We start from the raw sequence: 25,134 nt of genomic DNA, 5'->3' as shown, positions 1-25,134 counted from the left end.
GGAAGAGAGCCGGCTTTGTCCTGGCACTGGACTCCATTGAGGAGGTGGCAGAAAGACGGATGTTAGCGTTTCTGAGTAACACCTCCCACCCCCCCAAACCACACTGTGCAGGCCCTGAGGAGCTCCTGCAGAAACAGTCTGTTACCACCCCCCTCCCCCCAGTGCAGAAAGGAGTGCCTTAAGACTGCAGTAATGGACGTCAAACTGCTGCCATTCTTAAAACAAAACTCCTGATTTTTTCTTTGTCTCGTATAAATAGTTATTTCAACCTTTAACTTAAGTTTTGGAAATTCTGCGACAGTTTTCATTTTATGTACATTTATTATTATTATTTTTAGGATATTTCTCTACTTTAGCTATTTTTCAAGAACCTCTGATGCCAAACTTTTAAAAACTGTAATACTCAAGTTACTAACAGTTTTCCATCTCCTTTCTGAACTCACTAATTCTCTTTCAGGGTCAAAGGGTTGCTGGAGCCTATCCCACCCACTATTTAGTTAAGGCAGGGTGCACCCTTGACAGGTCTCCAGTCTGTTGCAGGGCCACACACCCACATTCACACCTAGGGGCAATTTAGATGCACCGATTAACCTATGAGGCATATTTTTGGACTTTGGGAGGAAGCCAGAGTGCCTAGAGAAAATTCACACGTGCTCAAGGAGAACACACAAACTTCACACAATTTAAATGCTTCATAAATGAAGTTTATTATTATTAATATTATTAAGTATGTTGTGGATTTTATGGTTTATCGTGTGTACATTTATTATAATTCTCTATCTTTTAATCTATACAGTTCTTTCTCAAGGCGTTTCCAACCATTTTGTTTGAGTTTTGATTGTAGTTGTTTTTAGTCTATGTTTTTTTTATGACTTTTTATTGTTTTATCCTTTGTTTATATATTATATCTTATGTTAAACATCTTGAGTTTTATGCATGTTGATGAGAGGTGCTCTTCAAATAAAACGATTGATTGATTGGGATATTTTTAGCGTTATTTTACCCTTCAGACCTCTTTGCGTACACGTGTAAATCAGCCTGTACTTACGAGGGTTTAATTAACATAAGACTAAATAAGTGAAGACCCACTTAGATGAAAATGGCGTTTTTAACATGTTCTTGTGACAAATTTTCTGATAGAAGACATATAATAAGAAAATTAAGCTCAAAATTGCTTTTCTGAGACTTTCTTTATTCAAATTGTTGAATTGTTGAACTGAATCCACTGAACTTTTCATACATTGCTGTTCTCAAAAGAACCAGAATGTATCCATAAAGATGTGTTCTGTTGTGTTTTGTCTGTTTGTTGTCCATCATTTACTAATTAATGGTAATACATTTTTCTAATACTCCATTAAAAACCTTTTAAAATCTTTTTAAAGCATGAACAGTTCCAAAAAAGCAACAATGACAAATCTTTAGCTGCTCCAAGTCAGACTTCAGCGGGTCTCCGGTCCACATCTCTCTTTTGGTCATAAAATCCAAACAAAAAGAAGCAAAACAATGAAAATTCACAACGTCAAGGACAAACCACCCGACTATTTCCCTCCAATTCTGCATTTAGGTGCATCTTTGTGCTCTAAAAGCGTAAGGATTGTCTTGTCAAATTAATTTGATTCATTTTTTTGTGCTTACAGCACTTTGGAGGAGGTGACAAATAAAAACTATTAAAGGAATTATTTCTGAAAGCACCTCACTTTACTTTTAGTGCCTGAAATATTTCTTAATTTTCTGTCTTATGACTTTAGCGGTCTTATTTTTGGATGGACCAGGAAAAAAATCGGGAGTTTCATGAAGTATTACTGCAGGTAATTTTTACCTCCTCGCTTTATTACAAGCTTTTTAAGATGGTTGTTTGTAAAACGACAGGAAACATTTTTCTGTACTGGTCGAGTTTTGTTTCTTCTTTGACATAAGTATTTATAGATTTTTGCCTGCAGCATTTTAAACTCCACAGACTTTTAATTGCAGAGAAAACATTGGGATTCTTAATAACTTTTACGCGTTTTAGTCATCAGCAACTGGGTAATTAATCTGGCTCCTGGCTGATGTTTGTGCCAGTTTAAGTAGATTTGGTGCCCTTAATGTGTAAAAAAATGATGGCTTTTAAAACCTTTTACTCTGTAATAAAATTAACATAAAAAGGGAATAATTTATCCAGGACAGTCCTTGACACGTTTGTTGATTTTTTTCCACTTTTTTACTGAAAAAAATCAGAAGGAAGAAAATGGCCCAACAGCATCTGAGCTGTTGTTTAGTTTGTTTAAAGACATGGACTGTTTACCATCAGCCGGTTGAAATGGGAATCTTTCAGCTTCCTATCTAAGCCTGTTTCTCCTGCTTTTGTGTTCTCCTAACCAGGGTTTATTTGGATCCGTCGCCCTCAAGTTGAGTTGATTCTTTGTCTTTCCGAGGATAAAAACAGAAATGTTGGAGCCGGGCCAGTGACTGCGGGAGAATGATTCATGCCGCTCAAAAACGGACAAAATCTGTTTCCAAAAACGATTCTGAACACAAGAGCTCACAAACGCCGTTAAAACAGGAAGCAGAAACACAATCTGCACTGCAGCTCCAATTGCAAACAAAAAGTCTCAGCTTTAGAGCTGTGATCTTGGTTCTTAATTCCATTTACAAAAAGAAAAGGCAAAGCAGATTGAGTGACAGTCTTGAGCAGTGTGATGTCCATCTGATTTCTCCGAATTGTCTGCAACACAACCAAAACAGTTAATGTTCAATGGTCTTTGCTGAAACATTTTAAAAGCTAAATGTGACATTTTATCTTTGAAAAAGTAGGTCTTTTTACATGTAAAATAACAACATTTTGAAGCATAAATGTACGACTTTTTCCTCATAAATAGCTTTTTTTTTAAATAATTGTAGCGGCTAATATTTTTAGCCTGATAGCTACGTGGAGCGGTGTCAGTTTTTATCTCATTTACAATGCATGGAAGACAGATGGTGTTGAGAGATCAGGTTTATTTGTTTTAAAGAGCTCTAAAACGGTCTTTCCGTCTCTCTCTGAACAAATTTAAAGGCTTGTTGTCGCGCATTAAGCAGAGAGGGTAAAAATCAAAACGAGAATAAAATCAGCGCTGACCTTTTTTTAATTTTTTTTTATTGCCTTGATGAAAATAAGAAAAATCTAAAGTTTCAGCAGCCAGAAGCAGGCTGCCTCCCCATCCTGCAGCTGACCTCTGTCTGGTCGTCAGCTCGCCTCCCAGGACCAGGCGTAGTGATCGCCTCGTTCCAGCCCCACTGGCCCTGCGACAGACAGTCTAGGTTGTATCTGCCTTTGCCCACCAGTAGCCGGGACGGGTTCTGGAAAACCCGCTGCCCCAAAAAGGATACAGCTGGTTAAGAAACTACATGGAAGTTCAAGAGAACTGTTGGACCGATCCATCATCTTGGATGTGTTTTCTATCTGCTGTGACTGAAAATGTCACGTGCCCAAAGTCGACCTTCACAGAGTTCAAATATTCTATAAACTCTAGAATGCCGCCCAATTCAGGCCACGCCCCTGAAATCTCGCTGCTGCCAGACCTTCGCGCCGCTGGACCTCAGAACGTGTCAGTACCGTTGACTTAACATTGAAACTTGAAAAGGCGGGTTCTGTCATTGGCTGCAAACAGGACACCTTTGAAGCAGTGATGGAGAGGAGGTCCCTGAACAGACTCCTTTCAATCATGGACAACCCTGAGCATCCTCTCCACCCTCTTATGAACAAACAGCGGAGCTCCTTCTCCAGGAGGCTCAGACAGCTCCGCTCCAAAACTGCCCGGTACCAAAAGTCATTCATACCCAATGCAATAGCCCTGTACAACAACACACAATGCAAAAGATAACCTTTGCACATCTTTATTACCTATTTATTTAGTTGTTTTCTATTTTGCACATTTCTTTTGCACATCTTTCTACTTGCACTGTTCTGTAAATAGCTTTTTTAAATTATACCTTGATGTCTGTATTTATGCTACATTTTCTTGTTTTTTTTTTTTTACTTAATTCTAAGTCTTTTTCCCCCTCTGCTGTCAGTTGCTATGGTGACAAACAAATTTCCCACGTGTGGGATCAATAAAGTATCTCTGATTCTGATTCTGAAACTGGCAGAATCCGCCGCACGAATCGCAATCGGTGTGAACACAACTGTTACGACCCTTGTCATATTTGTGTATGTTTTTTTATTTTTTTATTTGTTGTTTTGTATATTGAGTGTTTGTGTAGGGGGGTTAAAGTTCTTTTGTATGTGTGTAGGTTCTGGTTTTTTTTTTCAGGCTGCACTGAGGCCTTGTGGCTGCCCTGAATTGGAGGATGAGTGACTGGTGCTGGTGCTCAGGATTGGAGGGAGGAAGATTGGTGGCTGCACGTAATTGGAGGATTGGACTTTGAAAACCTGGCCTCTCCATTGCCCCATGGGGGAAGACGTTTTTGGCTGTGGCTTTGTCTCTCCTTCCCCCCATTGACAACACTTAAGTGCTTTTGTGAGGCCTTTGGGCTGTGTAAGCTTTTTGGTGAGCTTTTGTGTGAACCATTCTCAAACTTTGTGTAACTTTCATCTGGAAATGTCTTTGTTGTTGTTGTTGTAAAGCAGTAGGGGTGAACTTTTGGTTCATTTTGGTTGTGTCTGTTTTCTCCTGTTTTGGTTAAGGTTCAGGAAGACCAGTCAGACTCTGTCATTTATTTTTCTTTTGTTTTATAGAAGGCCAGATAGAGAATTTGACATTTGAGTTAGTTCTGTTTTGTTTATTATTTTGGTCTGAGTTCACCCTGAAGTTACATGCTACATTTGTTTTCTTCCTTTTAAATTTGGGACAATAAACCAATAAACTTGTAAAGACATTGGTTTTGGCAGCTTTATTAAATTTATTGATTTTGAGGGCTTACTTTTTGGCATTTGGGGTCATTTCCTTATTTATGTTATGCTCCACACCCCTAGACATAAGGTGCATAACAACATTAGGCAGTAGCGCGAAGGGTCTTCCCCAAGGACTCACACTGGATGAATCTCATAGCACCCCCTGGGAATTGAACCCTGATTTCCCATGTGTCATCCTGCATTTACAGCTATCTAGTCACTCACTTTTCTCTCATAATGGTTTTTAAACATTTTTTTTTCATAATTTAACAACTTTATTCTCATTAATTTTTGAAATATTTCCTCCTAACTATGACTTTACTCTAATATTTTTGTTTCTTTTTCTTCTTTTATGGTGGTTCTAATCCTCTGTCACAGTTTATCCACCTGTTTTAGCTTGAACCCTTATTTTAACTCTTTCCACGTGTTTCTGCTGCATCAGCTGTACATCTGTAATGAGAACCGACTGTGAGGAACATCAACACACGAGCAAGAATCTCACCGACAGAAAAAATAAACCCATTAGACTCCGAACTACAAAGTAAAACAGGAAGTCAACCAACTTTTTCAAAACAAATGAATCCCAAAAACATAACCAAGCAAGATAATCTACCAGCTGTCACTGATGTAATTTGAAAATAACTGGTTTTGGTTGGACAGTGTCAGTTAGAACAACATGAACTGCAGCAAATGGAGCAAAGCAAATGATTTAGAGATGAATCTCCTGAAATTCATCTAAGATGCGTAAAGTTTGTCAAATGAAGAAGAAAATTTCAAATCTGCAGAAGAAAAATGTTGTTTAATCAGATTACTGACTGCTTTAAGCTCCATTTTCAGAAACGAACATAGACCAATTAAATGAAATCTAAAGGGGGAGGGATATCCAGGCAAACAGCACACAACATCCTGGAGATCGAGACTGCACGCTGTGCTCCGTTTGTCGTCTAATCCAGACATAGTTTCATCAAAATAAAATAAAAAAAATTAAAAGAAAATTGGAGTAGAAAGTGTGAAATTTGGTTTGGGATTAAAGCATCACTGAAATTGCAGATGACAGCAGAATTACAAAAGAGTGCAGATTTGGGAAGCATCCGTTTGCGGGAGATAAAAACACAAGTGAACAAGGGTCGTGTGTCCCGGCGCACAGCCACACAGGCACACAAACGGCCGTCAGTGTCAGGCTGATGGGTAATGGGGGGAGTCACAACACAGATCGGGCTGCTGCGTCACGCTGTGCTCCAGGTCTGGCTCGCCGGCCCGACCCTCTGGTTGCACGCTGCGACACGCTCTGGAGCGCACACATGCCTGTGCGTGGTGTGCACAATTCACACACACTAACAGGCTGTCTTTACACAAGTGTGCACAGTCACACAGCAAATGAGGCACCATGAAAAACCCACAAATGCTCCCAGATTCAGCTGGGAGAATAAGAACACAGACTCTGTCCGGAACAAGCTGGAACATGTCAGTGCAGAACCGCACACGGACAGATCCATGCACTTTCAGCTGATCTGTTAGTGCCTCACAGTTTTTTACATGTGCAGCAGGGAATGAAAGGAGAGAACTCGCACTAATTTACACCTGAGCGTGGACACAGATCGTGTTGGTCCAGCAGTAAATTACAGACCTTCATTTATCCACAGCTGAGCAATGTGAAAACTACTGATGAAGGTCAAAATGTTCTACAGAATGGAAAAACTGGGTGTGTGTGCGTACAGACACAAGAACACAACTTAACTTGATGGTTAAAGAGAACCAAGGACCAAAATAAAAATGCATTGAGAGTTTTATTTGCCATATATTCCTCTTTTTTTCCTCATATTGGCTGTTTTTACAGTTTAGGAATGTAATCTGTCTTCCAATCACATTTTGATCTGTTGTAAAAGCATTCCCAGTGGTCTTTTAATTATGATTATGACGTTTTTATACAAAATCTATGACAAAGTTTCTGCAGAGCGACAGGACTTCATCAGAAATTCGGCTCTCAGGTGTGGACGGAATTGTTGTGGCAGAAGTAAGCCTCCACTGATGTCCCGTCATCCTTTTGTTTACGCTCTTTTCCGCCAGCTTACAGCCCCTCACACCCCCAACCTAACATAAGCGGTGCAACAAAAATGGCGAGGAATACTGGAGCTATCCAGCCGTACAGTTTAGATCCAGATTCCAGCTCAGACGAGGAAAACAAAGACGTACGTGGATCTATTTGTCTACAAGTGGATGCATCAGAATGGAGCAGAGCGGGAAGACTTTGGCCATTTCAGTTTCTACGTCATAACTGAGAGCTTTTTTTCTTTATCAGCTTCTGATTCATCCAGACTTGAATAAAACTCAACAAAATACAGTTTTAATCTTAAAATCCATCAGAAAAAGGCCACAAAAACGTTTATAAAACAATTTAGAAACTCAATTTCCATTGTCTTTAAGGGATCAAAGTAAAGGTTATAAATCTTGTCAGTTTAGATGAAAGGACTGTGGGGTTTTTTCTAGATTTTTCTATTTTTATTTAGGTGTTGTGTCTTTTCTATCTTCTTGTCTTCGATCTACTGGAACTGTAGTCAGAAAAACTTTGATGGTAAAAAATGTGGAGAACATTTTCAGAATTTGTTGTTAAATGATCCAAACAGAGATGTTTATGTTTTGTTTACTGTTAAAGTTAATCAGGAAGTCAACAGAAAAACTTTTGAGTGTGACATTGTTTTACAGTGATAAATATTATTTTGTATCTATGTTTTGGTGATTTTAATCTCTTGTTTCAAATAAAGAGTATAAATAACGGTAATTAAATTGTTTTATATTAAATCTCAAACATCCAGTAGAAAGACAAGCGCATAGCAACCATTCAAACATAATATATCAAATAATACAAATCATGGTTTTATCTGTGAATCATTGATCTTGATTTGTGAATCGAATCGGAATAAAATGATCCACATTCCTACTCACTACACCTGTAAGCGGCATGGGAGGGGGGGGGCATAGGTGTGGGAGTGCTAGTACAAAAGACAGAAAAAGTAAGAAAGAAAAGAAAAACTCCCAACCCAAAGTGTTAGGAAGTGAACTGAAAGCAGGAATTTGTGCTGCTTCATCATAACAGCATGAACTTCCCTCTACTCCCTTCAGGCTTGTTAGGAGCTGCAATATTCATGACATTTTCCTTGAAATTGTTACAGGATGTGAGCCGAAAGGAATTTTACTTCCTATTGTAATTTCTTTGTAATGTTTTCATTTAGTTTTGTTCATATTCTTTGACTATTTTGATATAATTCCTTATTTCTTACATAAAGACATACAACAAACGCACACATGGACATACATGTGTGTGCACACTCTACACTCTTGTGTGTCAGGAATAAAAGTGGACCTGATCATCTTTGTTTAATCTAAGGCCTAAAAACTCCCCAATACCTCCATTTTTTTTCATCCTTTCTTTTCCTTTGGGCCTTTTTAGATCGTGAAGTTTTGAAAAAAAAAAAAAAGGTTGCAAACATTTACATTCAGTGCATTCAAACATCAACAAAAAGTTCTGATGTGTTCATTAAACATTATCATGGCTGACAGGATCCTTCCATGTTCCCTGAACTGTGAAGAAAAACTACAGTTTAAGTGGGAAGCCGGACCAATTAGTGGTCAGTAAAGCTCCGGTTTGCTTTAATTAGCCAATTTGTTTTTCAGGACAAATTTCAGTCCAAGGTTTTTCTGGAAAGCGTGCGTAATGGGCAATTTGTCCTGCAGGAGTGCACGAAGAAACGAGTGCGAATATTTCAGCGTGGATCTTCTGAATCTGTCTTCACGGGTCGCTCCATCATCCTTCTCGTCTTTACCTTACCCAGCTTCTCCCTCCACCTTTCCCTATGTCTTCCTCCTAATGTCCTTCCCTCATTTCCTCCTGGCCTCTCGTCTCCTCTTCATGCTTGTCAGAAAGGAGTCAAACAGGCTTGCTCCTCTTCACTCCGCCTCCCCTCCCCGGTTTCCTGGCCGTCCTCCAGTTCAAACAGAAGGCTGTGCTGGGGGAGAGATGGGAGAGGGCCAGTAGCTTGTGTGAGTGCTGCATCATTCATGCTGCCCTGTAATGAAGCTCGTCCACTCTTTTAAGTGTTTGATGTGTAATGGAGTTTCAGGGACAGGCCTATCATTTTCCCCTAATAGCGCTTTCTCCGCCGCGCGCCGTGACCCCTCTCTCCACGCCCCCGCCCTGCGCACCCCCACTGCGGTAACTGCACATTACAGGCGACGCGAACGCACACACCAACACGTGCACACGCCGATTACCGACAGCTGCGGGAGTTTCTGAACGGCAAAAGTGGCCAATTTTCTCCCCCTGCCATTTCAACAGCAAACAGGGCGGCGTGTTAAAATGGGCAGAGAGGAGAGAAAGGGGGATCTGGACTCAGGCGGGTGGTTGTCAGTTAGAAGTCAGAGTTTTATGATCCTAAGGGTGTTTGTTTTGTAAGTTGAAGATGAAGGGCGGAAAAACCCAACCGTGTGCTGTTAAAGCCTTGAGATGTTCAGGAAAGTGAACCTTACTTTTAAGGATCTGACTTTGCTTCCAAAAACTGGGAGTCAACAGTCCTCATGAGTGTGTGTGTACACGGGACTGTGCACGGGTGGGAGGACATTTTTACCGGAGCAGATTGTGGCACGTGTGCACAGAGCAGACCTGAGATTACTGAACAGATTGCACAGCTGGCAAACAGCCCTTTCTGCACACACAAACACACACATGCACAACGGGGAAAACAAATATTGACAAAGTATTGATCCTGGGTGTATTGGTCCACATTTACAAGCCACTAATGCCCGATACGTCATTCTGGTCCACGTGCTAAATCAATTTTGTTCAAATTCTCAAGTCAAGGTGTGCTAGTAACACAGAAAGTTCATTTATGGGGGGAAAAACAGATTGGATTTGTGAGAAAAGGTTAAAAAGTGAAGGACGACCGGAGGGTCGGTGTTCCCTATGAAGTTTAAATGGATTTATTTAAGTTAAGCTTTGTTTTCTCAAAGAAATCCACCAAAAGGAAGAAATATTTAACCCAAATATGTAGTCACAACTGTCCTTATGGGTGGATATGGGCTTTCTGTGGGTGAAGAATGGGCAAACTTGCACGGGGCATGTAGGTGACCCACATTAAATATTCACATTCCCGCAGCTTTTTGTCCCACAGACATGCTGTGATGACAGACTGAAGCAAAGATTGAACACGTAACAAGTAAGGGGGAATTATGTGAGACGGAGGCAAGTCGTTTTTTTAGTTTTTTTTTACTAACTCTCTTGATCTTCCTATTTGCTTTCCTAGTTAGCCCGGCTGGTAAGGAAACAGAAGCAGAAGATCCAGGATAATTTAGTCATTTCTGTTTGCAACAAGTTAGGAACCGAAGTTAGGAACCTAATTTAAATAGATCTATTTTCTGTTGAAGGATTCTTGAAGTTTCCTTCCTCTGTGAAAGTCTGATCCCCTAATGAAGTGCTGAACGTTTAAACACAATGGAAACAAACAAAAACCAGAAACAGTTATTAGTCCATTGTTTTAATTTAAGTCCATATATGCAAAAAAAAAACTGGTGATTCATGAATACCCTCTTCTAAACTTGTATAAGTTGCAGATCTGAGCTTTAGCGGTTGCTTTGTGTCTCTTTGTAGTTGTTTTGTGCTGTGTTGGGCTGGATTTGAACTCTTTGTGGTATTTTTGTGTTTCTTTGTAGAGCTTCTATCTATTTCTGTGCTGCTTTTGAATCTTTTTTTCTTTTTCCGCCTAACTTCCCCAGTCTCTGCATAAATTCAAAGCAAGGAAAAAAGTGAGTTACAACTTTCAGTCTTGAGCCAACTCTGAGTTTATGTTTCAAAACAATTCATACCTCAATCTTCACCAAAACAAACTAAAATATACTTTGACAATCAATTTAATTTATTTCCAAATTGTTTTATCATTGTTTGTTTACCTCTCGAACACAAAATTGCATCCAAAATAAAACTCGTCATCCTGTTTTACATTTGTGCAATTAAAAAAATTATCTACCTGTAATTATTGCATACTAAAAGCATGTTTTAGTAAAATAACCAGTCTTTAACTTAGCTTTAAAAACAGAAAAAGATTCTCACAGCTGAGGGTTGTTTGTCACTCTGCAGCTCACCAAACCGCTAGAAAACATGCAGGTTACAGTTTTCCTCAGAAATAGGCTGAGTGAGAAGGGAACGACTCACATTCCTAGCATAACTTGAGCTCACGCTGTTCATCAGGAACGCCAGATTCTCATTGCCGTCTTCCATCAGTTACAGTTTAATTTCATTTAATTACATAACTGGTAAATGGTGTTTCCTTACAAAGCACTTTTCCCCCTTCTTCAAGGCTCAAAGCACTTTACAGTCTCTCACACACACGAACATTCATACACTGGTGGTGGAAGAGCTGCTAAGCACCCGGCTTTGGTCCATCCATCCATCCATCCATCCATCCATCCATCCATCCATCCATCCATCCATCCATCCATCCATCCATCCATCCATCCATCCATCCATCAGGCTGCTTGTCTTCAAGATGTCGTTCTTTCAGTCATGGTCCAGACCTCATGACCATAGGTGAGCAGTGGAACGAAGATCAACCGGTAAATCTTTTAGAGCATCCCTTTTTTGCTCATCTCCCTCTTTACTACAACAGACCGGCACATCGACTGCCATACCAGCGGACGCCGCACCAATCCGCCCGGCAGTCTCACCGTTTGATCTTCTCCCATTTGTGAACAAGACTCCAAGATACTTTAATTCCTCCTCCTGGGGCAGGAGCACTCCACCCACCCAGAGAGGACTAACTACGTTTGTCCAGTCAAGAACCATGGCCTCAGTTCTGCTGTTTCACACATGGCTGCAAACTGCCTCAAGAGGTCCTGGCTCGATGAACCTAACAGGACACCATCATCTGCATAGAGCAGAGCAGAAATTATGGGGTTCGCAAACCAGACCACCTCCAGTCCTTGGCCGCACCAAGAAATTCTGTCTATATAGATTATGATCAGAACCAGTGATAAAGGGCAGCCCTGCCAGAGTCCAACATGCACCGGGAACAGGTCCAACTTACTGCCAACCATGCAAACCAAGCTCCTGCTCCGGTCGTAAAGAGGCCGGACAGCCCTCAGTAAAACCTCATTATCCCTCCACAGGGGACCAAGGGGGACGCAGTCAAACAAACATCCATCCATCCATGTTTTTTGACAGTGGCAAGAAGATACAAACGCCACACAGAAAGGTCCCAGCCGGGGTTCAAACCTCTCGCTGAGAAGCAAGAGCGCTAACCACTGCTCTACCGTGTAGCCCCACTGTGAAATGCTTTCTCCAAATCCACAAAACCTGCGAGAAATTCACGGTGCAGTGCTTCACACAAACGGTAGGTGGGCAGAGAGGAAACAGAACCTCCAGGCTTCCATTCAGAGATACACCACAGAGCCGGCTCAAACGCCTTCATTCACTTAAAGGTTGTCTTCTCATTAGGCTTCAGCAGAACGTTCAGTGTGTTGTTTGTCATCGGATTAGTTAGTCCTTTTGTTGTTGTTCAACCAGAAAAAGTTCCTATCAGCTGATAGGTGCAAAGACAAAATCTCCACTTTCTGCAAACTTTTTAAATAGTTGTTCAATTCAACAGCTGGGCAGGAAAGCCGCTTTGGACACAAAACGAAGTAAAGAAGAAAGTTAGCTTTTTTTATTGTTAACAATGGTTGCACATCTGCTGGGGTTGCAAGAAAAAGAGTGGAAGAAGAGGAGGCCTGCAGCTCTCCGTCCACGAAACACCTGCCATTTCCTGCCATGCCGACATTTGTATCTTTGCTTTGTCACTGGCAGCGTGCAAAGGCAGCGCCGTCTTTGTGCGCCACTCCTCTTTGTACACCCCTCCAGGGCCGACAGAAAGGGACCTCTGTGGAAGAGTTGAGCAAATAAACAGCAGAGAGACAAAGGCGGGGAGGGAGCACCTGCTGGGGGCTTTGTGCCTCACTGGTCCTCACTGTACGAACATGTCCCGTCTATTGACTGAATGCATGTGCAAACATGCAAATGCACAAGTAAACCTTAGCCTCTAAATACACAACAACCACAAAATTAATCCCTCTTTTTATGGAAGCGTATTGCATTCAATAAAAAATAAGGCGATTTTCGAAATAATTTTTTACTGGAATAATTTAGGAACTACAAACGGAAGAAAACTACAAGCTGATCGGCAATTAGAAACTGACCAAAAGATACGGCGTGTCTGTGTCCAGGATGAAGACTTAACCTTTGTTTGAAGTGATGCAGAAAATGAATTACAAATGGAGTTTTTGGTTAAACAGGATCCACCTCCTGAACTCATGACATTAGCCTGCAGGTTAAGCTGCAGAGACAGGCAGGGACCGTCAACAAATTACACCAAAGCATCCCAGACAATTAATTTTGTTTATCTACCACTCACAACTTCAATTGGTTTTTTGAGATTTAGTATTTTAATTTTCATGATTATTTTTTTGTTATTCGATGTTTTGTTTTTGTTTCCTAAAAAATTACAGTGAAAATTATCTTTAAAAAACAAAAAATTGTAAAGACGTAAATATTTTTCACAAAATATAAAAAAACACTCAGTTATTTTGAAAGTCACACAAAAAAATTATTTAGAAAAGTTAAAACAATCTTTTAAAAAAAATCTCAAAAACCACTAGATCTATTTTAATTGAATGCAATACGCTTCCATACTTTTTAATCTGAGATCCAAAAAGCAAGGTTAATCATTGTTTTGCTCAAACATGATCTTTTTTTTTTTTTTTTTTTTTTTTTTTTTTAACTTGTCCTGTCCAACAGCTAGGCAAACAGATGAGAGCTGAGGGCCTCTTGTGTTGGACATATTTTATTTTAACAAGAGGGGTTATTCATCTTCAGACAAACCAAAGGTATGTCTGAATAAACCCCTTTTGTAATTGAGGCCAAACTTTATTAATTTCAATCGTGTTTGAAAATCTTTGGTGTTGGACCGGACGGAAAAGGAAAGAGGGGAAGAAGAGAGAGGGACGTTAGAGAGAGGGGGGGGTAGGAGGGTGATAATAGGAGGGGAAGGGGGGGTAAGACCATGAAGCAGCATAGAGCAGACAGGTTTACTGGTTGTTTATCGTTACGGTACGGTTCAAATGTAGTACAAAAAGGGCGGGGCCTGTTCACACACACTCAAATATTATCAACACACCTGCTAGCCGCAAAAATGTCCACATGTCAACATGTACACAAAACAGATAGTGTTCACGAACGCATACCTATGCCTTTAAACCAACTAGTGTGAAATCTTTCATTCATTCAATCATGCAAACTATTAGTGCAAAGGTGAGCTAACACCTGTGCTCAGGTGAGTGTTTATGTTCTTCTAAAATGGATGGTGGAATGTGAAAAGAAGGAGGAGGAGCGCCCAGCCACCCCCACACCCATACCCCCGCCGCAGCAGCAGCGGCAGCCGGAATTCCCCCAACGCCACACGGGAACAGGCAGGGAACAACCGCCCCCCGGGCGACCAAGACCGCCACCCAGGCCAGGGCCAGCAGGACCGCCGCGAGGCCCCCAGAGCCAGAGAGCAGGGAGGCGCAGAGGGAAAGAGAGCGCCGCCCCAGCCCAGCCAGGAAAGCAGCCCCCCGCCGCGCCGGAAGAGCCCAACGCAGGGCCCCACCGGAGAGGGACGCCCACAGCCCCAGACGAGCACCCCACCACCACCCAGGAGTTCCGGGCATCCCCCCGCCCCGACCCCAGGTACGAGCCAGGACCCCCCAAGGGAGACCCGCTCCGCACTCCAGGCAGCCACCCACCCGGCCCACGGTTGGTCCAGGTAGGAGCAAGGCAGGGGCCCGCCGCCCCCGCCCAGGAGGGGGGAACCCCGGGGAAAAAAGGGCGGCCCACAAGGGATGTTATAAATATGGCCCGACCAGGCTCGGCCATGTTGGAAGTTTGGCGGGGCCCAGCGCCCAGGGGCAAGGACCAGGACCCACCCCCCAGGGACACGAACACCCCCGGCTCAGGTGTAATATGAACCCCCCCACCGTGCGGAGAGAGCACCGCCGGGCCCAGGGAGCCGGCACCCAAGGGACACGGCCGCCATCGCCAAGGGGCCCGCACCCCCCACCAGGGAAGGGGTAGGGGACAGATGGACCCAGGTCCCACCTTCCTTGTAAAATGTGTGTGCGTGTATGGGTGTTTGAGAGGGTGTTTGTGTGCATGTGTGTGTGTTTATGTTTGAATGTATATATTGAAGGGGGAGGGGTGTGTGTACTAAGGGGGGTGCAGTTAAAATTGGCGAGTAGGGCACTAAGGGGACATCTCCTGATTACTCACAGTGATGTCCCCTCACCCTCCACACCAAGGGGCCCTAAATGTCTAAGGTGCGGTTAAAATTGGCGGGTAGGGTGCCAGGAGGACATCTGCTGCTTGCTTGCAGTGATGTCCAAGCACCCCCCCTACCAAGGACCCTACATGTCTAAGGTGCAAATAAAACCGAAAGAGGGGGGGCCCACTCCATACGGCAACCATAGGAGGGGGGCCACTCCCAAGTAGCCCCCCCCCAAGGCGCATCGCAGGCTAGACCCCCCACCCCCTCACCCTAATATGAGGTTATATAAGGAAGGGGGTAAGTTGGGGACAGCTGGTAGACTGTCCCCCGGTGGTCAAACAGCCGTCCCCCAGCCCACCCCCAGCAAAGGGGCCAGGGCCACCCAGCCCAGGGGCCCACCCCCGGAGGCGCCGACACCCCAGGCCCGGCACCACCCACCCCACACAGAGAGAGAGGAGCCAGAAAGTGTCGCCCCCCCCCGGAGCAAGCCCAGGCCCCCACCCCCAGACGCCGGCCCTAGAAGAGCTCTGGTCAGGCCTCGACGGGACCGAGGAGGCCAACCGGCCGAGGCAACCACTGATTGCTTCAGCGGAGACCCCGACCCGCTAGCCCCCCCGACCCGTACTAATAATGGGCCCCCCCTCCCCCCCAGAACGCCCCCCCACAGGACAGGGCCGACAAGCCCCCCACCCCACCCCACCCCAGACCCCGCAGCCGAAGCGGGTGACACCCAGAGCGACCGGGGGCCCCGAGAGGGTCGTCCCGTCCCGTCCCAGAGCCAGGGAAGGGCCGATCCCAGCCCCAGGTGCAGATGGGCAGCCCATCCGGCGCCGCTGGGCCCCCCCCACCCGAGCAGGGCCCCCCGCCAACCCCCCCCAGCACAGGCAAAGGGACCACCCCCCCAAGCCAAGCCAGACCACCACCCCACCCCCCCACCACGCACCCCCACACCCAAGCCCAGAGGACCACGCAGCGCCCCAGCCCGCCCCACCCAGGCACCGGACCCGACCCCCCGACCAACGGAGCCCCCCACCGCCCCCGCCAGGCACCGGAAGCCCCGACCCCCACCCCAAACCACGGCAGAAGGGCAAGGAGCAGCGACGACCAAGCCCTCCACCCCCTAAGTCATGGAGTCAACCACAGGAGACCAGAGAGACTGAATTCTTTCAAAGTTACTTGAGCTTTGGGCTGACATTTTTTCCAAGCTGATATGATCAAACAGCAGATTTCTGTGTTGACTTATGTTTATATTTTTCTTGTTTTTCCAATTTATTAAAATAGTTTTTTTGGCAATACAAAGAGTTATGAAAATGATAGATGCTAATCCTTCTTCTATATCGATGGCACTCATGTCACCAAGCACACAAAGTGACGGTGAGGCAGTGATTGAAACCTTAAGCCAGACTGATAAATCGGCACATACCTGCTGCCAGAGAGCCTGGACAGGAGTGCAGAACCACAGTGCGTGCATGTAGCTGTCGGGTAGATTATTATCACAGTGCTCGCAAATGTCTGAGTTACTGAGACCCATCTTGAACATCCTCTGTCCAGTGTAGTAAATTCTGTGAAGAGTTTTGAGATGGATTAGCTGCAGATTTGGACTTTTTGTCAGTTTAAAGGTGTTTAGACAAAGTTCTGACCAGAAGCTTTCATCTGTGCTGATGCTCAAATCTGCATCCCATTTTTTTGTTGGAAGGGCAAACATGATCTTTTTCACAGCTCAAACAGCTCTGAGTAACCGATATAATGTAAAAAAAATATCCAGAAAAATGTTTTTGGATTTTATCTTTCAGGGATGAGATGATAGAAAAAGTTTCCCCTGCTCGTCAGAATTTGCAGGAAAAGAGCAGATTAAATGCTGCGACGTTTCAGCACTCAGGTTTCAGGTTTGCCTGATGTAGGACACAAGGTCGGGGAAATGATTCCTTTTTCTCCCAAGTTGTGTCAGAGTGTCGGAATCCATTTCTATTGTTGGTTTAAGTTGCCTCTTTTCCAGCACACCCGACTATAATTGATGTAGCAGCAAAGAATCATTAATCAGATCTTTCTGGAAATCAGTGTTGTCAACGAACATGATCAAAATTCAAGCTTTTTATTGGAAATAAAGGTTTAAGTTCACCGGGAAGCTAACAAGATGCCAATTTTTACAGTCAAACCTTAGTCCCAACTGTTTTTACAGGTGGATACGGGCTGTCTGTGGGCAAACCTTTACAGACACTAAGGTGGCCCACAATATTAAGTTCGGGTTACCAGTCAAAGAGCCCGTAGCGCAAAAACGTTCATGCTATGGGCATACTGTGGAGACAGGTGTGAACGCTTAAACGACAAGTCAGGGTGGGTGAAGTAGATAAGATGGATTCTTCATTTTTAAGCCCCCGTCCAAAATCCCGTGGACTGCACGAGGAGCCTGTCAGTGCTGTTCACAAGATGAGTGGGCTCTCCATGTGTGCAGCCTGACTGCTAGAAATGAAGGGATCAGACAATCAGAGCAGGGTTTGTGTGGGGATCCTCTAGCCGTCCTATGGACACTTCTGTATTGCGTGCACACCTTGTGCATGCTGCATTCGCACGTTGAGTAAGGGGTCAGTACTCGCACTAACGACTAGAGTGTGACATAAGGTCACTGTACCACAGCACCACCCGAATGTCATAAGTGTGTCCAACTAGCATTATTTTCACCAAAAACTTCAGAACACACTTACGACAGTGGTATGTTCCATTTTCATGACATCCCTTGAAATGGCCTCTCCGGTCCCTTTAAAGCACTTGTGTCAAACTCAAGGCCCGACATAACATATATATGATAATATATGACCTTTGGAACCCAAAAGAATGAGTTAAAAAAAAAAATTCTTTATCTCGATCTCTGAGGCCCCGCCTTTTGCTCCTTGTGGGTGCCGCCCATTTCATGAGAGTCGGCCTCAGCAGCGTGTCTGCGTCTCGCCCACAAAAACAAACGTCCAAAATTTTGCAAAGATGGATGTTCATACTGTACATGTGCAAGGAAAGCATTTTTCTGATTACCGCTAGCTCCACGGAGAAAGCGAAAGTGAAGCACTTGTGTGGTTAACCCCCCATGCGACTTAGACTACAGACAAAATACAACGTTACACAAAACTAACAGGTAAACTAAACTTTGTGCACCAGAATTACAGCATTTTCATATAATTCCAATAAAAGTCTCAGAAAGATTCATTTGATACTTCAAAAAGGATAATCCCTATCGACCTATATTTAGGAGATTATCTTAAATGAAGAGTTGACTTGTTCTTGTTGTGCTGGGCATCCTCTTTTTGGGGTGGGTGGAGTGTTAATGGATGTTTGTCATAAAGTAATATGACCTCACTGATGCTCTGTGTTTATAAAAACCTCCAGCTTGTTGCTATTTTTTTGGGATCAAACTCCTCTTTTTAGGAAAACGGTCCCCCGTCTTCATGCCTCCTCATCCTTCATCATATCATCGCATCTCTCCGGAGTCACATGTTCTCGTGCACTCTGCAGGGGTTTGCACGTGCACATTTATGTGCCAGTTTCAACACATACTGTCGCAGGACTATATAATTTTATGGCTGAGGGGGGCTGTCAGCTGTAAAGGTGCAGCAGCACTCATGTGAAACATATAAATGTAGACGGTGTCTTTCTCTGACATGTTCTTTGTAGTGACCCCCCCCCCCCCCCCCCCCGAGGGCCAAAGGCATGCAAAGACAAGCATGATGAGGAGAAGGTGCCTTCATCGCAGGGAGGGTGCAAGAAAATCCACATAGTGAGGATAGTGAAGGAAACGGAGGAAACAAACGTGATTGTAGAGACTTTGTGTTAAAAGCTTTTCAGGAATTAAAGGTCTAAAAAACTGGATCTGCCGACCCCCCCCACACACACACACACACACACACTGGCCATCAATCACGTTTCAGATCCACTCATTTGCTCCCGCCACTGAATGTGATCCGCCGCTCGTCAGACTTCAAACATGTCGACTGAAGCCGCTTCCAGCTGTTTGTATGTAGGATGGCTCTCTGAGATTAATAAATCCCTGCAGCTACGCACAGCAGGAGCCACCACGTGCACATCAATAAAGTCAGAGTGGAACTGGGTGCACGAGCGCGTTGCTACTGGCTTTTTAATCACTTCTAATTATTAATTAACTGATGCTACTGTTGAAGTTGTAATGTGACAGAGATAGAGAAACCTCAGAAGGAGAGTTTAAGGAGGAAAAAAACACACTTTATAAAGAACTCCAGAAGAAATGCTCCAATAACTGAGTTTATTTTTTTAAAGTGATCATTTACAAACAATATTTACTCCATGTTTTGCTCCAGGAATGCCAAAATAAAATCAACCAGGAAAAAAACTAATAGAACCAACAATTGTTATCATCCAGTTAGTTCCAGGATATTTTAGACGGTCCACTTCAGTCTGCAACATTCCAATAAAGCTGAATTATCTCACAGTATTTATTAATGGTCTAAACGAGTGGCAATAGATTCTTTGCAGCGACGGACACTAAACATCCATCCTGTCCATACATTTATCCATATACCCATTCATCGATCTATTCATCCACCAATTGATCTATCCATTCATTTATTTATCTATGTATACGTATATCCATCTATCCAAATATCAATCCATCCAACCATTTGCTGGTCTGGGTTTCTGTTGACTATTGAATTTTCCTTAACGGACTGAAGTAAAAACACTTAGAAGACAAAGTGTTTTTTTTGTCTTTTTCTTCTTTGTCTTTTTGGTTATTTTAATATACCTGAGTTTGGCAGCAGACCGGTCATGTCTGGGGGGGGGGCACATGAACCCTGCATTCTGATAGTAACCAGCAAACAAATATTGGGAGATGGACCTCAGTTTTAAGGTCCGAGTGGATTTTCCCACAAATGATCAGCCATGTTTTTTGGACCCCTCTAATACCACCGCGGTGCCCTTGAGCAAGGCCACCTGACTTCAATGGCTGTAGAGAAATCTGTACTGAAGAACTGCTAGGTACAACTGTACAGGAATATTTCCTTTTATAAAATACTTTTTTTTTAATCAAAATTTCTAACAAAAGTTCCAACTCTGCAGCCTGTTGTAGTTTTAACAAATCCTTTAAAAGTTGCAACTTAACCGTAATGATAAACATCCAGCAACTTGTTGCTTTATGCTGCTTTATGGTTTTACCCCCCCCCCCCCCCCCCCCTTCTGTAATCACCCTCCTATCCCCCCCCTCTCTAACATCCCTCTCTCTTCTCCCCTCCTTTTCCTTTCCAACAAATGAATAAAGTTTGGCCTTGATTACAAAAGGGGTTTATTCAGATATACCTCTGGTTTTTCAGAAAATTCATAACCCCTGTTGTTAAAGTAAAATATGTCCAGCACAAGAGGCCTTCAGCTCTCATCTGTCTGCCCAGCTGTTGGACAGGAAAAGTAAAAAAAAAAAAATTAATAAAAAAAGAAAGTTGCACTGAGATAAAATCTTTTGGTTACCAAAGTTTGATCAACTCTCAGTTAAAAAGGGAAATAGATGTACAAGTTTCTCTGTCATTCTGGTTTTATTAATGCTTTTGGTTGAACAATTTTAGGCATAAAAATTTACAGAACCATTATTTTACATGAATATTTGTAAGTTTCTTTTTTAGTAACTTGTGATGGAGACTGTGTTGGACAGCCATTAGGTTGGTATGGTGCCAAAGCAGGGACGGTCTGATGAAGCAAAAGTTCTGCAATATTCGGATCGAGTGTTCAGCTAAGCCAAAAAATGGAGGCTAAAAAACAAACAAACCGAATTTCCTACAGTAACTAGTCACACAAAGAGTTTAAAAAATTCACCATAAAAATTCTCCAGCATCATCATCTCGGTCACCCCGTCTCCAGCAGCCATGAAAGTCGCTGCTTCACAGTTATCAGCCCTTCAGGCCTTTTTTTTTCCTGCAAAGCAACAAACCTCAAGCACAGTATGAATTCTTTACAGGAAAACTGAGCCAGAAGCCACGGATTAATAATGCAATTTTCTATCTAAATTCTTATTTATGTGAAGCAAAAAGTTCCCCAGAGATTCGTGTATTATTCATAAGTATCTGAGAAGAGGAGGATACAAATCATTTAGCACAAAGTGCACGTCTGTTTGTGGCGATGCGTTTGAACATGCATCCTGTGTGTCCTCTGTTGTGGCAATGGGCTTTAAACATATGAATGTAAGAACGCCTCGTGTTTGAATAGTTTGTGATATTGGCGCGCCTTTGTGAGATTGAGGGAGAATTTGCATCTGTTTATGTGAAAACGCTTGTATGTTTGTGCATTCAAGTGATTATCTGAGAGTGGAGGTATGTATGAGCATGAATGTTAATATGAACGTGAGCGACAAGCTGCGGGGTAATGGAATAAGTATGCATGCATTGTGTGCATGCATGCAATTGATTGTGTGTGCAGGAACAACACTGTAGGTGCCTTCTTTATACGTTTTATTTTCCAGGGCGAGCGGCAGTGGCGGATTTTTTCTGCCATCAATAAAAGTTGTCGTTGTGCCGCTCCTCCTCCTCCTCCTTCTTGCGCTCTCTGGGAGTTGGAATAATAAAAAAAAATGTTTAAAATCTAAAAGCATCTGCAGGGTGAGAGGATGATTTCCATCTGTGATGTAGTATTAATGGAAGTGTTAATAGGGGTGGCAGCTGAATGTGGAGGGAGTGCCAGAGAAACCGCCAGCAGCGCCACAGCCTCCCTAAAACCATCACCAAGACAAGGCAAGATAAACAACCAAGCAGAATACAGATACAGATCTGCAGAGAATCCTCATCCGACTTGCAAAACACACGAGTCCGGTGCATGCATAGAGTGCACAAATGCATGCCGGTGCTGCAAACACACACTTCACGGACACACGGATATGAAACCAGCAAATCCTCCAAGAAGTTTCCTATTTGCTGAAGCGGATCGGCTTATATACATAAAAAATACTGTGGGGCAGGTGGGGGAGTGTTCACGCAGTGACCTTCAGATACAAATTATAGATGTGCTCTCCATAATGTACAAACAAGCACACATAAAAGAAACACAGAGTAGAACTTCTCTTTTTTCCCCTTTCAGTGTGGAGCTTTTCCCTCAAACAACAGGAAAGCCTTCACACATGCACACACACACACACACAGACCCACAGCACTGAAATGAACAAATATGTGCGGGAGAACACATACACGAGTGAAGCTTTCACAATTCCTGTGAACAGAATACACATGTCAGCGTTTATCTGCCAAAAGAACGTGTGAAGAGACACCTGTGTGTGTTTGTTTGTGCGTCAGACACGCATTGCAAACATTAAAAACGATACATTTCTTCTCGATGTTCCTGGTTTTCTCGTGTGTCTCTAATCTCCTCTTGTGGTTCCAAACACCAATCGCTGATCCTTGTCGCCGTGACGCCGCTGACCTTTTCAGTCCATCGTCCGGCCTGTGAGTGAAGCTCATGAAAGCGCCTCTCTGTTTGCATGAAGTGAACTCCGGCAGAGACGACATTGCGCATCGTGTCAGACGACTTCTACTGAAGGATTGCCTTCAAAAGTTTCTTCTCATTTATAATTCATGCATCCAAAAACAGAAGGCTCAGCACGGGTGAAAGACAACAACAGCGCGCTACAGAATCACCTGTTCCCGTGCCGCAGACTGATCGACAGCTCCTCACGGCCTCCGCGCTGCCTCCTGCATTTGTTTCCAGAGAGATCGCAAGAATATCAACGTCAGTTTGCGTGTTGTGAAATGTCAGCCACGCACAGCCTTTAAACTTTGTCATCCTGAAGTCGGGCCTGAATGAAAATTGGATGAAATGAGTGACAGGATGAAAGAAAACAAAAGAGCAAATACAAAGTCTCCAGTGTCAGCTTTGAAAGCTGACATATGACCCGGAGTCAGAGCTTTACACCGAGCTGACAGCAAATGCAGAAAAATAGGAAATATATGAAAAATGCCCCCAAAACAGACCAAAGATTTTCCTGTAAAGATTGAAAAGATTCCGTCTGACAGAGATGGAATGAAACCCCCTTCCTTTGGAAATGTGACTGTTTACAGTTCAAAGATTTAATCTAATCTGCTGAGTGCAAGAACTAGACTGCAGGCTGAAGAGTAAATCTTAAAAAAGAGGCACAGTAAGCCTGAACTGTGGCCCAAAATCCTACATCAACTGCTACATAAACTAAGAGTTGCATAATTGAAAACATAAAACGTGATGATACAGAAAATGTAATATTCTGTGCAGCTTAGCTGTGTGCTAAATTTCTAAAATGAGAAAAGAAAGAGTCAGTAACAAAAATTAACTGCCTAAATTGGAAAAACGGTCTGATTTCAATTATAAATTAGCAAAAGATTACTTAAGGCAGATAAAAAAACTATTGCTGATCAATTCCAGTAAGGCCGGTATGTAATCTTGAAAATACTGAATTAAACTAAAGCGATCCGGTGAATCAGCTTCCTCCGTCTAACCCTGTCTTCTGCCCCCTCTCCTCTAACACCAGCTACCTTCATGTCTTCATGTCACTGCATCCATAAACCTCCTCTTTGGTCTTCCTCCTGCATGGCAGCTCTAGACAGCATCCTTCTACCAATAGATTCACCGTCTCTCCTCTGGACATGTCCCAACCATCTCCGTCTGGCTTCTCTGACTTCCAAAACTGTGCTCTTCCTCTGATGTCCTCACTCCTGATCCATCCTGGTCAAGAGAACCTCAGTGTTTTCATCTCTGCTACCTCCAGCTCTGCTTCCTGTCTTTTCCTGAGTAACACTAAGTCAAACAACATGGCTGCTGTCACCACAGTTTTGTACGTCTTTCTTTACATGTCAGCTGAAACTCTTCTATCACACTTCACACCGGACACTTTTCTCCACCCATTCCAAGCTAAAGGCTGACGTGGAAAAGTGGCCGTATTTAAATAGGTGGGCGGGGTCACAGTAACTGCACTGCATGAATGGAGATTTTTTCTTTTGACGGCATGGAAGGAAAATAAAGCTCATCGTGAGAAGAGATTGTCACTTAAACAGACGACAGAGAACGTGCTTATTATTGTCATACACCGGCGTACCACTGTCTTTACCTCAGTAAAAGAGGGTTGATGTGGAGTTATAGCTACAGATTCTCATCTTTCCTAAACTGCTTAGCCATTGACCTTTGACCTAAAACATAGGAAGGATTGTCATCTAAGTAAAGTTGGGTGTTGCAGACAAAGATGCTCTTTATTCTGTACTTTTAGAACCAAACGTCCTGCATTTAAAAGAACTTCTGCTGTTGGACGATTTAAACTACACTTTGACGCAAGGTTTGATTTTGCTTATCTTTATTTCAAAAAATGCTCTCAGATCATAATACATAAACGGCATAATTGTCACTCTCAGCATTCCAGTCTGGACGGACTAAAATGTGCTTCATCTCCATCAAAGCTTTGATAGGGAAGCTCATTTCTGTGCACGGCTGAGAGTCTGCTCAGACCGTGGTGGTCAGTTACAGTAAGATGAGCAGCAGATGCACCGTTGTGGCAGCAGAATGTGGCGCTGTGATATGACATCACACCCCCACCAAGAGTGTGGCACAAACATGACCGGTCTGCTGCCAAAGCGAGGCCGAAACATGGAATGAACACAGACGGCGTAATGAGCAGCGAGTGTTCCTGAAGATACGAGCAGCCCGCAGAACGGAGAACGTCTCTGCCACAAACCCTCAGCTCTGAGAGTGAGGAGAACAGAAGGACACGCTCAGAACCTCTCCTCTTATATCGCATTTGTTTTAGTCTAAACAAAGCAGGTTTTAATCCAGGGGTGTCAAACTCATTTTCACCAAGGGCCACATCAGCATAGTGGCTGTCCTCAAAGGGCCAGATGTAATGTTCACATGTAACTAAATGTGATTAAAAATAAATGTAACTACTCCTTAATGTTAAATAACTCATTTTTTATTTATTATAACAATTTAAAGTCACAATTGTAGTTGCAT

This window comes from Oryzias latipes, chromosome 7, assembly GCF_002234675.1.
Source record: "Oryzias latipes chromosome 7, ASM223467v1".
NCBI classification, from domain to species: Eukaryota; Metazoa; Chordata; class Actinopteri; order Beloniformes; family Adrianichthyidae; genus Oryzias; species Oryzias latipes.
This window is presented reverse-complemented; position numbering follows the sequence as displayed.